The sequence below is a fragment of the Cricetulus griseus genome, assembly GCF_003668045.3.
Source record: "Cricetulus griseus strain 17A/GY chromosome 1 unlocalized genomic scaffold, alternate assembly CriGri-PICRH-1.0 chr1_1, whole genome shotgun sequence".
NCBI classification, from domain to species: Eukaryota; Metazoa; Chordata; class Mammalia; order Rodentia; family Cricetidae; genus Cricetulus; species Cricetulus griseus.
Window position 1 is genome coordinate 194,265,560 of NW_023276807.1, and position 14,041 is coordinate 194,279,600.

Below are 14,041 nucleotides of genomic sequence, written 5' to 3' on the forward strand. Positions count from 1 at the left end.
AAGTAAAGGGCTTGGAGTGCAGCTCCACGGTAGACCTGGTAGAACCGCTTACCTAGCATGTACAAGGCCCTGGGCTACATCACTAGTACCTCAAAGGGAAGACAGCAGCTTAATGGAACAGAAGCAAGGAAAAGCCAAGGGATTGGGGTTCAAGGGCTTTAGAAGTCTGCTCTGTGAGTCTCAGTGGGCAAGGAGGGGAAGGGGGGTTTCAGCTCAGCATACACTGAACAGTGAAAAGAGGCAGGCCCGAGGAAGCCCTTTGGAGGAGAGTGAGCCAGTGCCTGAACCTTCCATGGCTCACCACACTGTCTGAGCAGAGGCTCGGGAGAGCTTAGCAGAAATGGTGCGTGCAGCCCGAGTGCAGTGGAGGGGCTTGATGGTATCTAAGAAGAAAATAGGCTCTGCTGCCAGCCTGACCTAGGAAATACACCACCACTGGAGAGCCACCTCCCCTCAGCAAGACCAGCAGGGGTGGTCCCTGACCCTAAGGAGTGAGTTTCCTTCTCCCCTTTTGGCTTATGAAGTCTTCCATGACAATAGCATCCTCCACGCTTCCAGGAGCTTGAGAGGAGGCCACACCGTTGGCACACCTTTGCAATTTAGAATGCTTGTTTATGTTGAGAGGTACAGAGATCAGACGTGCTCCTTTCCTAGGACTCTCTAAACTCCCTATATAGATGCTGAAAGGGATAAGAGCAAGACCACAGGCATGGGTCCATGCCTATAATAGCTGTTTGTGGCTAGGAGGACAGTCCCCACTTATCTGAGCTCACTGTGAGAGATGGGACAGAATCCACACAAGGTCTCCCCTTTAGGCATAGTGTGTTTCTGTCACAAGCATTGCAGCCATAATCCTGCTGGCCTCATCCATCTTCGTGACCTCAGGCTCATGCTTTACCAGCTTTCCCTCTCCAGGCCTTAATTCTCACCCATGACTGCAAAATGAGGAAGCCAGACCCTCCAAGCCTGCGCTGGCTGCTGTGTTCCCAGGAGCCACAGTGGTGGCTGAATAGAGAGCTATGTGTACTTAGCAAGTACACGTCAGATTGAGAAGACTCAACATGAAAAACAGATGTAAAACATCTGCCCTGTGAACCCCATGGATTATCATTCCAATACACAATCAATGTGAAACAACGTGGCAGGTCCCATGAGGATGTGATGAGAGCACAGGAGAGGAAGAGCCTGGACTTCAGAAGACAGAGCAAGCTCAGGGACCCTCAGAGACAGAGGTCTAATTCTGCCTCATACAGGAAGCACGAACTGAAGAAGGCACCTATGCAGAATCAGAAAGGGGACACAGCCAGATAAGAACCACGGGCGAAGTGTAGCATGGGAAGGCATAGTGAGGGGCAGTGGTACCCTAGCCCAGGGCACTGGCAGAGGCCAGTCTGTGGTGTAGCTAGGAAAGGAGATGGTGGCCAGAGGATAGCAGCTACCATGATAGGGTGACTATGGCAGTCACATAGTAGGCACTTCCTGGAAGATACTAGCCACAGACTTTCTCGAGGGCAATCAGGTCACTGATACTGCTAGGCCTGCAGATCTCTGGGAGCTCACCTTCCAGCTCCCTTTCCCTTGGGAGAGGACAATTTATTTATTCATGAGCACGCACACACACTCCCACCAGGCAGCCGGTGCCTGTACACCTCACTTCTAATTATAGCAAAAATTTCAATACCGCTGCAGGGAAACGCCAGGTTTCCAAAGACCCTGCTAGTGGGTGTGGGCCCCTTGTCTTCATCTCTGGGCTAGGAGATTCTCCTCCATTCCAAGTGGCCAGCATGGCAAGTTCCAGCCTCCAAGGAGAGGATAGTGCAGTTCCACCCCAGACACATAGGCAATGCTGCCTCTTACTTAGCCCCTGTGAATGGCAAAGCTGCACTGTGGACCCATGCTGCTCTTGTGCTATGGCTCCTGGCCAGGAGCACCCCCTTCCTGGTTCTGCAAAACAGCTTCTTCAAATACCTGTTTCAAGAGAGAAACAGAACCCAATAAGCCAGGCCAAGACTGGCAGTTCAGGAACCCAGGAAGGACAGAGCAGAGGAACTGATGGGTGCTTGGCAAGAAGCAGCACTCATGATAAAGGAGAGCAGAGAGGTGAGAGGGACTGGGCTCAGCTGGCCAGTCTAGGCAGTGTGGAGAGAGTGGCCACGCTAGGGAGAAGAAGGTCATGTGTGGTCGGTCGCTGGGCAAAGGAGAGCCAAGGAGAAAGACGGAGACAATGCAGTCACTGGGGGTTGGGAGTGGGGTTGGGGTGGAGACATAGATAGGGTCAAGTCACACCAGATCTGAGCAGCAGGTGGGGCCTAGGTCTGAGACCCTACCTCCAAGATGCAGACACTATTCCATAAATACTCAGTGCATAGCCTGTTCACCCCAGCCCAGCCTCAGGGTCTTAGGCCTCTCTCCCATTCTGTTCCGTTCTGGTACCCAGGCCACAGGGTGAGTCCAGGCAGAAGTTACTGTGGCCTTGCTCCTGCCAGGGTGATCTTCCTACAGCACTTCTTCAGGGTCCACTGTGGAGAGTGTCATGTTCTCACTTAGACACAGGGATGTTCCAGGACCCCAATCCACAGCCTGAATGCCCTGAACACCCCAACTCCAGCTATCATGTTCTCTTGATAGCTCACACTCTTAAGAAGGTTGAAGATGAAGCTTTCAAGGGGCTCTGGCCAAAGTCTGCTGAGCCAAACTGTGCTTCTGTCATTTAGAAAGTGACTAAAGGGATACATCACCCAGCTGTCACTCCATACTGTAGAAGAACTACATAGCCTGTGCCACCATCTTCACTGATGTTAGCTGGTCTAGTCACTCAGTAAAATATCTCTGGGGCAGTCACAATGCGCTAGGTCCCAGCCATGAACACACTTGACTCGTTAGCATCTACCCTTAACCTACTTTACAGTGACGAACCTGAGTTCAGAGGGAGGCAGTGACTTCCCAGGGTCACCTGGGTGATAGCCAAGAATGAGACTTCTCCCTGTTGCAGGTGCTGACCACAGCTCCTGGCTGCCACCCCCACTCGCTGTTTCTAGGACACAGAGGTATTGATTACCAGCCCTACCTTGGAAAGGGTTTCTTTTCTTTCTTTCTTTCTTTTTTTTTTTTGCCACCAAGGCTTTCTGTTTCTCACTTTTTATTTTTTAAAGAAAAAACTTGAAGCCATTCCCATGATTAATTACCAGCTGCCTAATGCTCTGCCACTGGCAATTTCTGGAAAGGGAATGAATTACCTTGAAAAACATCCGAAAAGAGAACCCACCGTGAAGGAGAGTCAAAAAGGTTACCTGGCTGTTAGCATGGATTCCTCTAGCCGGACTGGACTGCTGGTAGGCCCCACTGCAGAGGGCAACAATGTAGCTGGCCCAATTAGAGAGGCATGTGCAGCCTGCTCCCTTCCCCTGGCCGGCAAGGCCCCTGGCTCCAGAGAGACAGCAGTATGAGGATGCTGAAGAAGCAGAGGTGGGGGTGGCCTTCCCTGCATCTATGTAGACCCTTCCTGGTCTCTGTCCTCTGACATTACATGTTGCTTAATTCCTACAAACCTCAGTTCAAATCCCACTCCACCACTTACAGTTCAATGAATTTCTTCACCACAGAGCTTCTGGGAAACGAGGCATTACACAAACCTCCTCTGGGGGGGGTCTCATGGGGGAAAGTGCACAACCCAGGTGCCAGAAGAGCTGCAATTTAACACTGTCAGAGGTTTCTAAGCATCCTAGCAGGCCTGTCTGTCATGATGGTGATGCTCAAGCTCATATGGGGATAAGAGCACTCACTCTTGCTATAGGGATCTGACCCACCTACAGTCACACCTGAGAAGCAGAAATCTGGGGTTCCTGCAGCAGATGGGGCCATAGTCTGGGTCCCCAGTTGTCCTGCTGCTTGCTGGCCTTGCCCTGGGACTGCAGGAATATCATACTCCACAGAAAAGCTTCAGGCAGCTAGGCAGGGATCTCTACTCTCCCAAAGTGGCTCAGGGCCATGGTGCCCTGAGACAAAGGGCTCTGGGCCAATGAGCATCTGCGTATGGCTTCTGAACCCTCTGGGTTGAGAGCCAAAGAGTAAATAGAGATTACACAGGTACCCTTGTGTGTAGAGCCAAGTGTGATCAACCCTGAAATGCCATCCTGGGATGAGACACACTGCCAGCCAGCTCTATCCTCCTGTTTGGTCCCATCATTCTCAGGAGCTCCCTGAGGTACCTAAGTTCTCCATCAGGCCAGGTGGTCTATCTGTACCCATCCTGGCACTGGCAGGTCCTTAGAGGAAGGGGATAGTGGGGCCTGTGGGGAGGGAGTTCCAGCATCCCTGAGGAAATAGGCAGTATGGTGTGCACATCCCTCATGATGTCACTCCCATTTGACAGACAGTTAAAGCAAGGTTCAAGGTTCTGGTGGACAAGTGCCAGAGTCAGGCTCTGAAACTAGCAGTGCTCACCATGGCCAGCTGGTGATTCATGGCAGTGAGCATGCCTCTCTGACATCCAGGCCACCTCCTGGGGCATCCTGTGTCCTATTGGGGATCAGGGTTACCAGTGTGCTTATAAGTGTCACCGTGCCGAGACTGGGAATGCCAGGCCTGCCTCCCATCGCTGTCCACAATGTCTCAGCAGCTACTTGAGAAACATCAAGACAGAGGCCATGGGGCATGAGCTGTATGGAGCACTTGTCAGGACCCAATGACATCCTGTAAAGGTGGTGGCACTGGACCCCACTGTGAGGGCTGAGAAGGCCCAATGTGGCTAACACAAACACAGGACCCCGCCCTGCCACCCTGGGAGCTCTAAGTAGAAATGTGCACCTACCTTAGTGAGCCAAGAGTCACTAATGTCCCTGAACTGGTCAGCAGCTCTCAGCCTTCCCACGTCAATGAAGGTCCATCCTCCTGCAATGAGAGGGGATGGTTAGTGTGTCCAGCTCCTCAATGCTGATCACAATGCCACAACTGCTACCAAAGGGAAAGCTTAGCAGGCAGAACAAACTGGCAGACAGGAGCACCAAGGGGTATTGTGGAGTGATGTAGGCAGGCCCAGACACCCCACTTCTGTAGACTTCAGTTTCCCTGCCCAATGGATCTCTCTCTGTCTCTCTGTCTCTGTTCCTAGAGGATCCAAGAGAAAGTGGTGACACACCATTCACTCAATAAAAATGGCATGAATTAGAACCCCCAAGCTGTGATAGTGGTTGCTGCTTCAACAGCTAAGAATGAAATGAAACACCAAAAAATAAGTAGTATCTCACATAAAGAACAGATGCAGGGGCCCCACAGAGACTCAAAGGGTGGAGTGGTCTCTTTAGGAAGGTGAAGATAAAAGGATGAATCAGAAAGGCAGACCATGATTCAGGGAACAGCATCTTGGCAGAAGGAACAGTATAAGCAAAGATTCTAAATAGTAGGAGACAAAGTGTGGTATAGAGGACTTGAGAATGGGAGGCATGGGCTCAGGGAGTTCAGGGGACAGTAACAGTGAGAAGAACCAGCCATAGAGTGGGAATGGCGTTAATTCCAGTTTGGGAAGAGTCCCCATGGCTGCTGAAGGAGAAGAGCTTGGATGGGAAGGAGGTGGCAGGGAGACTAGTCAGGGGTTGCTCCAAGGTCTAAAAGGGCAAAAGGCAGAGCAGCTCTGCTGTGGCAGGGCATGGGGCAAAGTTATCAACACTGGGTGGTCCCCCACCACCATTCAGGAAGCTCATAGGTACCCAGGAGGCTCTCTGTTAGGGTGAGAGATGCAGACCCCAATTTCAAGTTCTGGCTCTATGAAAGCAGTTCTGTGGTTGGAAGCAAGCATTGTGTTTCCTTGGGCCAGCACCCTTGCCTCTAAGTCCCAAGAATGCTGGCTACAGGGCAGCATACCTCTCAGAGCAGAGAGGCCTGGCTGATGGTGGGACGGGTAATGCCAGCCGTGCAGCCTGGCTTATACTCCAGTCAAGTCCAGCTGCCAGAAACTCCTGAGCCCTGAGGTTTAGGGTACAGTCTCTTTTCAGAAGAACCTGGTTCAAGCCCCAGTTCACCCTCTCTCTAAGTGTGTGTGCCTGGCACACATTTCCCTGCATCAGTTGTGGGGACACAGCCTCCCACCCCCACCCAGGCTTAGAGATGCAGAAGGTGTAACGCAGTGTATAGAGGGTGTGGACCCTTGTCTGCTAGTTGGGATGTGAATCACCCCATAGGAGACAGTCAGTGCAGGGTTCCATACAAACAGAGTCCTAGATCCACCAGGCAAGCCAAAAGGTTACTTTGAGAATACAAATAGTTCTTGGGTTCTGTGGCTGCAATGTTCCATTTTACAGAGGAGGAAACTGAGGACAGGGGTCTCATACACAGCAGCAATTGGGCTGGTGTGGAAGGGGAATCAACTGCCTGCCTCCTGCCATCCACAGCCCAGGCGTTTCCTGGAGTCTAGTTGGCCAGCAGAGCCGCTGACAAAGAGAAAATGATTACTTTGGCAGTGGAGACAGAAGTCAGAGCCGGGAGGCCTTGCTCACTTGGTGGGTATTATCCAGGCCTTAAGGATCAATGCCTGCCAAGCCTGCTACTCAGGGCGCATGGCCTTTGAGTGGGCATCTTACCCAGCACGGACACATGTCCTCATCTCCTGCAGCCCTATTGCCTCAGTGTTAAACTTATCAAAGGGGTAAACAGGTCAGAGAGGGAAGGGTGACAAGTGGAGGACACTGGAATTTGAGCTGTGGACTGCATCAGGGGTGTGAGTCTGCATTATATCTAAAGGCACTGGAGCAGGAGGCTGACATTGAATCAGTACTATGGGGTCATGATGGCTGGAATTAGCCTCAGAAAAATGCTCTTCAATTTCTATGCAAGGCCCAGATAAGTTCTCTAACTGCCTAAGGTCACACTACAGAGTTAATAAACATAAGAGCCCGGCCCTGGAAGTCATTCAGAGCAAGTGGATCTGAGGCCCTCCTACAGAAGGAGGCTCAGGTACCAGGAACCTGGGTGAAGCTGTGGACACAGAAGAGATACAGTGCCCAACCCACTCAGTCCTGCTAGTATCCTCTGCTATGGCTCTCAGCCTGCCTGAGTGAGGCGACTTGTCCTTGGCTGCTCCCAGACAGTGCAAACCACAGGGTAAATAGCAGGTCTGAGAGGCACTGTTTTCTTCCTCAAAGGCCTTTGGTATTCTGGAGGGTTGTGGGCAGTAGGAGCTCACCCTGGCTTCCTGTGGATGGGGACCCTTGTAGGGTGGGGTGGGGGGTGAGACTCCAACCACAAGGCAGCTTCCAGTAGTGACACAGAGAAGGCCACACAGGGCCACACCCATCTTGGGCATGATTCCAAATCTCCAGAGGGGAAGACTCCATCACGGCTCCACAGCCATCAGACTCTGGTTGGTCTTGCATAAGGCAGAGATCACTTGGGCGCTAGGACTGCCGCAGGGCCAAGACAGATTCCCCCCAACCATTGCCAATTTACAGCCCCCACCTCCTCCAGGGATCCCTAGGAAGAAGAAGTGGGGGTTGTTTTGATGGAGACCATGATCTGATTGGAACCCTGGCCTGGCCTGGCCTCTGTGGTTAGGTCAGAGAACACGGAAGGGTAGGGCTGGGCTTAAGACCCTGCTTTGCTACTGTTGAGTCACCTTGAGCAAATCACTCTGCCTCTCTGAGTCCTTCCTAAACAAGAGCTAGCTTTTCCACCAGCTCACCTGAAAGGGAGGCTCCAGGCTGGTGTGGAGCTTGACTGAGCATGAGCATACCCAGACCAAGGGCGGCGAGATAGCCTCTATTGCCAAGCCTGCAATCCCGGGGGCTGGACCAGACATGAAGTGCTCACAAGGTGTGGAGGAAGAGTCCAGAGAATGGTGACAAGGAACCTTTGGGGAGTACAGAACTGCTCTAGTCACAAGCGGCTTATTGGGAGCAGAAAGAACCTCCATCACATGGGCACACCATTGTACCCAGCTGACCTGATACAAAGACCTGAACCCTGCCACCCCTACCCCCTAAAACCCTTGGTGTCTCACCTGGATAGAGCAGCTATGCTAACCCTACTTTTGCAGAGCTGATATGTCAGCAGCTGGGGTGGGGAATGGGTCCCCTCTTGGGTCCACACAAGCAATTCATGGGGACAGGGACTTCCTCACCTGAGAGATTTACAAAGACACACATTCCCTGAAGTGACCCTGAGCCCAGGCCCTGATCTTGGTCTCTCGTTGGAGGCCCAGGCTGGCTCCAGAAACAAGGCAAATATTTACCCCAGATGGTTATCCAAACCTTATCTGAAGCTCTGCCTCCTGCATTCTTGGAATACATGTTCCCTGACCTCACCCTCACTGAGCTGTGGGTTGGGGATCTGGACTGGGATAGCCCGACTCAGACTCCAGAGCCAGAGGAGCCAAGGTCTGCCGGAGCTGTCTCAAAACATTGCCTTTGCACCCACAAGAGCTGTTCCGGGATGTCCTTGGAGAAGTGCACACTGGCAGGAACCACCCATAGGCCTACCACAGACTTCTCACCAGTGGCTAGCTTCACCCAGAGAGGGGTATGGGGTGAGATCTATGCTGATAGCATTGGAGCCTATGATTCAGGGTTAGTAACACCAGCCAGGAGCATGAATACGCGCACACATGCACGCAGAGTGTGGCCCAGTCTGCTACCACGAGGACTGTCCCTCAACAACTCTTATCAGCCCTTAGCATGGTCCTGGGTCCCCTAATGTGAAGGTCTCATTAAGCAGACCTGAAAGTACACATCTGAAGGTAAAAGCCTTTGGCCAAAAGGAGCAGAATTTTGAGGCCCCACCTCACACTGCACTCCCAGCGTCTCTGTCATTGCCCTGTGAACCCTGATCATCCTCACTCCCTGAAGATCCACCTGAATAATGCTGCTGGCACAGAGATGTCTCTCCCTGCCCAAGGTCTTCCCAGAGCTTCCAAAACATTCGGTCTTTCTTCTTGTATAATTAAAACTGGGCAGTTATTTTTATTTTGGGCCATGAAGGCCACAGGGAAGGATTGGCTGTCCTCATCCCAGGCAGGGTGGAGTCGGGTCCTGGGGGTTGGGGCACTCAGAATCTCTGATGCTGCTGCACCTCACTGGCCTCCAGGTGACAAGCAGGTGGGCTGGTGGCTCACATTGTGAACTCATGGGCAGGGATGCCTGAGAATAATCATTAGGAGGCTTTTGGTCTAAGAACTGCTTACAGACTCAACCAGCCCAGGGATACCTGCTGTCACACCCTGTCCTGCATCAAAGCAGGTCCAGGTCGTCTGACCAGTGAGCCAGGGATGGGGCAGGAACAGTGGACTGCCTTGCAAACAGGGGAGTTTCCTGCCTCCTGGGCCCTCATAGACACCTCTGAGCATCAGAGGCTGTTCCAGGCTGTTCTTGGAGAAGTGAACATTGGCAGGAACCACCCACAGGAAAGGCATTCTGTGAAACTCAGGCTCACACCCTAGAGCCACCAGAAACCCAAAGACTGGTGATGGAGGAGGGTCACTGGAACTCGGTTCTCATTTTTAAAATAGGAGCTGTCAACTGATTTCTAGGTGCTGTCATTCAGTCATCCTCTTCCTCGGTAACTTATTTCCTTCCTTTAACAAATGACCCTGGCTACCACATGCAAGAGGAGCTAAACAGAAGCAAAGGAAGGCAAGGTGGAGGCGGAGCTGGGAAGCCCCCCCCACACCCCCAGGCTCTTCTGCTTGACAGTGTGTTCCCATTTTGAGCTGAGGTGGGAAGGCAGATGGATGGATGGTTCCAGGGTATCTTGGGGCATGAGAACAGGTAGGTAGGGGTGTGTGTGTGTGTGTGTGTGTGTGTGTGTGTGTGTGTGTGCGTGTGTGTTCACAATATGTGCAAAGGGATTTGTATTGTGGACATTGGAACACGGTAAGGAAGTATACATTTGGAAACACAACACAAGTGTGTGTGTGTGTGTGTGTGTGTGTGTGTGTGTGTGTGTGTGTGTTCACAGTATGTGCAAAGGGATTTGTATTGTGGACATTGGAACACAGTAAGGAAGTATACATTTGGAAACACAACACAAATGCGTGCATGCATGTGTGCATGTGTGTGTCTGTGTGTCTGTGTGGTGGGGGCAACTAAGGAGCCAGGGAAGCCAGTCTTGGTCCACAAATAAGCAGCCAGTCCTTCCATTAATGGCTAAAGACCTGGATGAGCTGGCTTCACACCCATAATTGGTACAGGAAGTTCAAGAAGTTTGGGCACTGGGGACTCTATATTCCCTATGACCTCTGCCCCCATCCCCATACAATCGTATTTCCAGCAGGCATCCCTTGGGGACTCAGCCACATGTGCCTGGAAAGTAGTGGAGCCCAGACTTATAAATTCCAGACAAAGGAAAGCCTTGTTCTTATTAAGGCTCCATCATCACCCAGGCCTAGATAGACTCCTGTCTGTCCTGTGGCCTCAGTCTGCATGGCCCTGAGCCTGTTTCCTCAGTGGTATGACAAGGGGAGACAAAGTGTTACAGGGTGATTCAGCCTTCCCTCCACAGGTAGCCAGTGAGTCTGTAGGAAGCAGCTGAAGGACCAAAGAAAAGAAGGTCATTGCACTTCACATCACAGTATGCCCCCAGGGACTTCACCAGTTCAGCCTCCCCTACCAGCATCTTGTTTGGTCAGTGCTGTACTCTGTGTTCAGCTTTTGCCTTTCACCTTTTCCTGACCTGGGCCAGCTGCCTCCCATTCCCTGAGGTTTCCAGCTGGCCAGCTGCTAGGGAAGAGGGATGATGCCTGGATGGTGGGACTAACTCCAGGAGACTAGCACTCAGCAGGTGGTGGGCAAAAAAGGACAACCCTGACCTGCTTTACAATGCATGGCCACAAAGTAGCTAGGCTTGCTTTCCTGGGTGCCCAGGGCCCAGCCCTGGATGTTGCCAGTGTGTTTCAGCCTCTGCATCTTCCTGCACCAATTATGGGTGTGATGTCAGCTCACCCATCTCTGAGTCAGGGCACACCCAGAGCAGGTTGCCTCTCTGTCATGAAGGTGCTGATGTTTCCTAAGGACATGCCAGCCAGACCTTCTTGCAGTCAAAAGGTGTCCTTCTCCACGGAATCTGGGATTCCTCCTGTTCTTTCAGAAGGAGAGGCCCTCATCCTGTCTATTTGTTTGGATTGTTGGAGTAAGGAGCAACACCCTCACCAACACTTATCCTTAGGACTGACAGAACACACATTCCAGGGATCTGGAAGGCCCAAGGATATCCCTTGAAGTAAGCAGTCTCTTCATGCTGCTCTAGAGTCCAATCCATGTGTTAATGGTTTAGAGGCAGAGCCTTCAGAAGGTATGTAGGATTGAGTGATGCTACAAGGGTAGGGCCCTCATGATGGCACTAGTAGCTTCACAGAAGAGCTTAGTCTCGCTGTGCAACACCCTCTGCTGTGTTGGGAAGCTGCCAGCAAATGCTAACACTATACACTTGGACTCCCCACACTCCAGAACTGTGGGCCTAAAAAACTTCTATTTCTTCTAAACTTTCTAGTATCAAGTAGTTTGTTATAGCAACAGAAACAGAGCAAGGCAAGGGCTTAGCTAGACACAAAGGAACAGTGGTGGCTAGAGTGTTATGGGCTTCTGCTTGGATTAAAGAGGCAGGCAGTGACACTCACATGGTACGTGCTTACTGCCTCTGCCCCAGGTCTAGTCTCAATACACTTTTATACATATGAGCCCATTATGAACACATGTATACACCCCAAAGCAATGAGATGAACAATAGCACCCTTTTGTACAAATGAAGAAAATGAGGCTTGGGTACTGGAGGCTACATGCTTAGGGTCAGAAAATGGCAGAGCTACACTCAGCACTGGCTCTACGCTCTGTAAACTTAGTCAGGATTGTCCTCCCAGGAGTTCTTGGGGAGAGCAGAGAAGATACCCACCAAAGGCCACCCAAACCAGAGCAGTCCAGCCTGCTGCAGGCTACAACAAGGACCTGATTTCTTTGGTCTGAGGCAGTTATCACTCAAAACTATCTGGAGTTTCCCCTGAGGCCAGGGCTGAGAGCTCTCACTTGCCCATGATCATCACTCCATTGTACTGGGAATGGAGCTCAGGGTTGGAGGGCACCATTCCAGGTTCTGGGATCCAGAAGCCTGGAGCTGAGCTCACAGATTCTCTGTCCTGGGTTGTTTTGAGCTTGTAGCCACAGCATGGTCCCCTCTACAGGAGCAGCCCACATATGTGGGTGGGAGAGAAGAGGCAGTCAGCAGGGGAACAACCCAACATGCAGTCTGATGACACAGAAGCTCAGCAATCCTGACTCATAACCATCTAGCCTCTGACTCCACCCACTACCAGAGCTCTGGGCTGTCCCTGAGTCCCTCCCACGAGGAGCAAAGAGTCACAGAGGGCGGAAGGAACAATGGGATCCACCTAGAACTAGGTGGGACAGGGAGACACCCAGAGGAAGAGGTGAGGGGCATAGTGTCAGCCTGGGACAACCGCTCTAGTCCACAGGACGGGGAGGCTGGCCTGGGTCCCTGGTGATGGCACCCACTCAGGTTATGTTTCCTCACGACTCGGGGGTCCCATGCTGGAAGCACAGCCAGGCTTCTCACTGCCAATTTTTCCTCCCAAGAACCCACGACACTTTTGTCTAAGCACTTCAGGGGCACTGTGTCTTCCTCCCTCTGCCCCCTTGGTCTGACTTGCAGAAATCACTCCACAGTACCAAGTGACAAAGGCCTAGTGGCAGAGTGGATCCTGAGATGGAGGAGCTCCTGAGTGAGGGGCTTCCCCACTGTTCATCAACTGGCACATGAGCTCCCCATTTCCCTTTACCCTTCCAAGTCACAATGACCTGAACCCATTTTCCTTGGAGTCCTGACTCTCTCCTTGGTCCCTTGGGACCAGACATCCATATACACACTGAATGTGTTAGACTGGTGGCCACCCAGCTTGAGGGGGTGTCCCAGTTGTGGGAGCACCTGCCAGGAGGAAGAGCAAAGCCCCCATCCCCAGAGTTCCACCTACGGATCCACTGACCTGACATACTTGCCAGAGCAAGGCAGAGCTCAGACATGTTCCACCTGCTGGGCTGGGAGGTAGGAGAAGGGCCCTCCTCATTCTCAGGGATGTGTGAGGCATTTGTAAGTGGTCACCCAAGTCTGGCTGTCCTCACCAATCATAAGTTCATCCTCTGCCAAGGTTTCATGTCACAGACTACTTAGGCTAGTCAGAGCGTCTACCTCTCCCTGGATTTTTATAGATGAGGTCCAGAGTGGGCAAGTGACTTGCCCGAGTGGACTACCAAACAAACCAGTGGCAGATTCTGGAGAAAGAATCTGGGCCTTTGGCTTTCGGGCCTTAAGGTCAGTGATTGTCTGAAGGAGCATAGGCATCCATATGTAGGGTGAGGCCTGGTGCAGGCTGAGTGACTCTACCCATGGGACAGCCTGGGAGGAGTGAGAGAAGGTCAGGGCCAGGGCAGTCCTTTCTTTCTCAATAGGGCAGGATTCTCAGTGGTGGCTCCCATGGGAATAGGGGACGCTTCAGTCGGGAAGCTTGGGTGGGCCAACGTAGTGCTTGGGTAGGGCTTCCTGTGGGGGTGACCTGTGTGTCTGTGGCCCTGGGGACAGGACAGGCTTTATTGTACCTCATCTCTGAGCTAGACCCACCCTCTCACTTGCTCTGGCTTCCTGTCCCATCAACTCTACAGGGCCCAGGGGAGAGGGAGGGCCTGAGAGGTCTCTTCATAAGGGCTGCCGCTTTCTGGAGACAGGACAGACTAGGCAGCCTGGCAGGCATGGCCACTATGGCCTCTGACCTCTGATCTATGGGACTCTGACCATTTGTTTTACAGGATGAGGCATGGCAAAAGTATCATTGGGTTTCTCCCCTGAGCATATAACCTTGGACATGGCTGATGAGGGAGGACCCGTAGGAATTAAATTAGTCTTACCTAGTGCTGATATGTCAGACCACCAGAGTAACATGCAGGGAAAAGCCCATAGAGTCACCTATGCATATGTTGACTCTAGCAATGTAGGTGACCCCAGCCCATTCTCTATGGCTCAGGAATTGGGGATACACCCATCCAGACTGAGGGCA

The 14,041-nt window shown here is 52.1% G+C and overlaps 1 protein-coding gene across 6 annotated transcripts in view; it reads right to left on the reverse strand.

Moving 5' to 3' along the window:
- Window positions 1-14,041, reverse strand: part of Zmiz1 (zinc finger MIZ-type containing 1) — a 206,167-nt gene that overhangs the window by 124,918 nt on the left and 67,208 nt on the right. For 4 of the 6 annotated variants that reach the window (XM_027389081.2, XM_027389079.2, XM_027389076.2 and 1 more), the window contains one exon: window positions 4,811-4,890. The exons of the other annotated variants lie outside the window; for them this stretch is intronic. The gene's annotated coding sequence lies outside the window, so the exon portion shown is untranslated. The remainder of the gene's footprint in view (window positions 1-4,810; window positions 4,891-14,041) is intronic. 6 annotated transcript variants of the gene reach the window in all.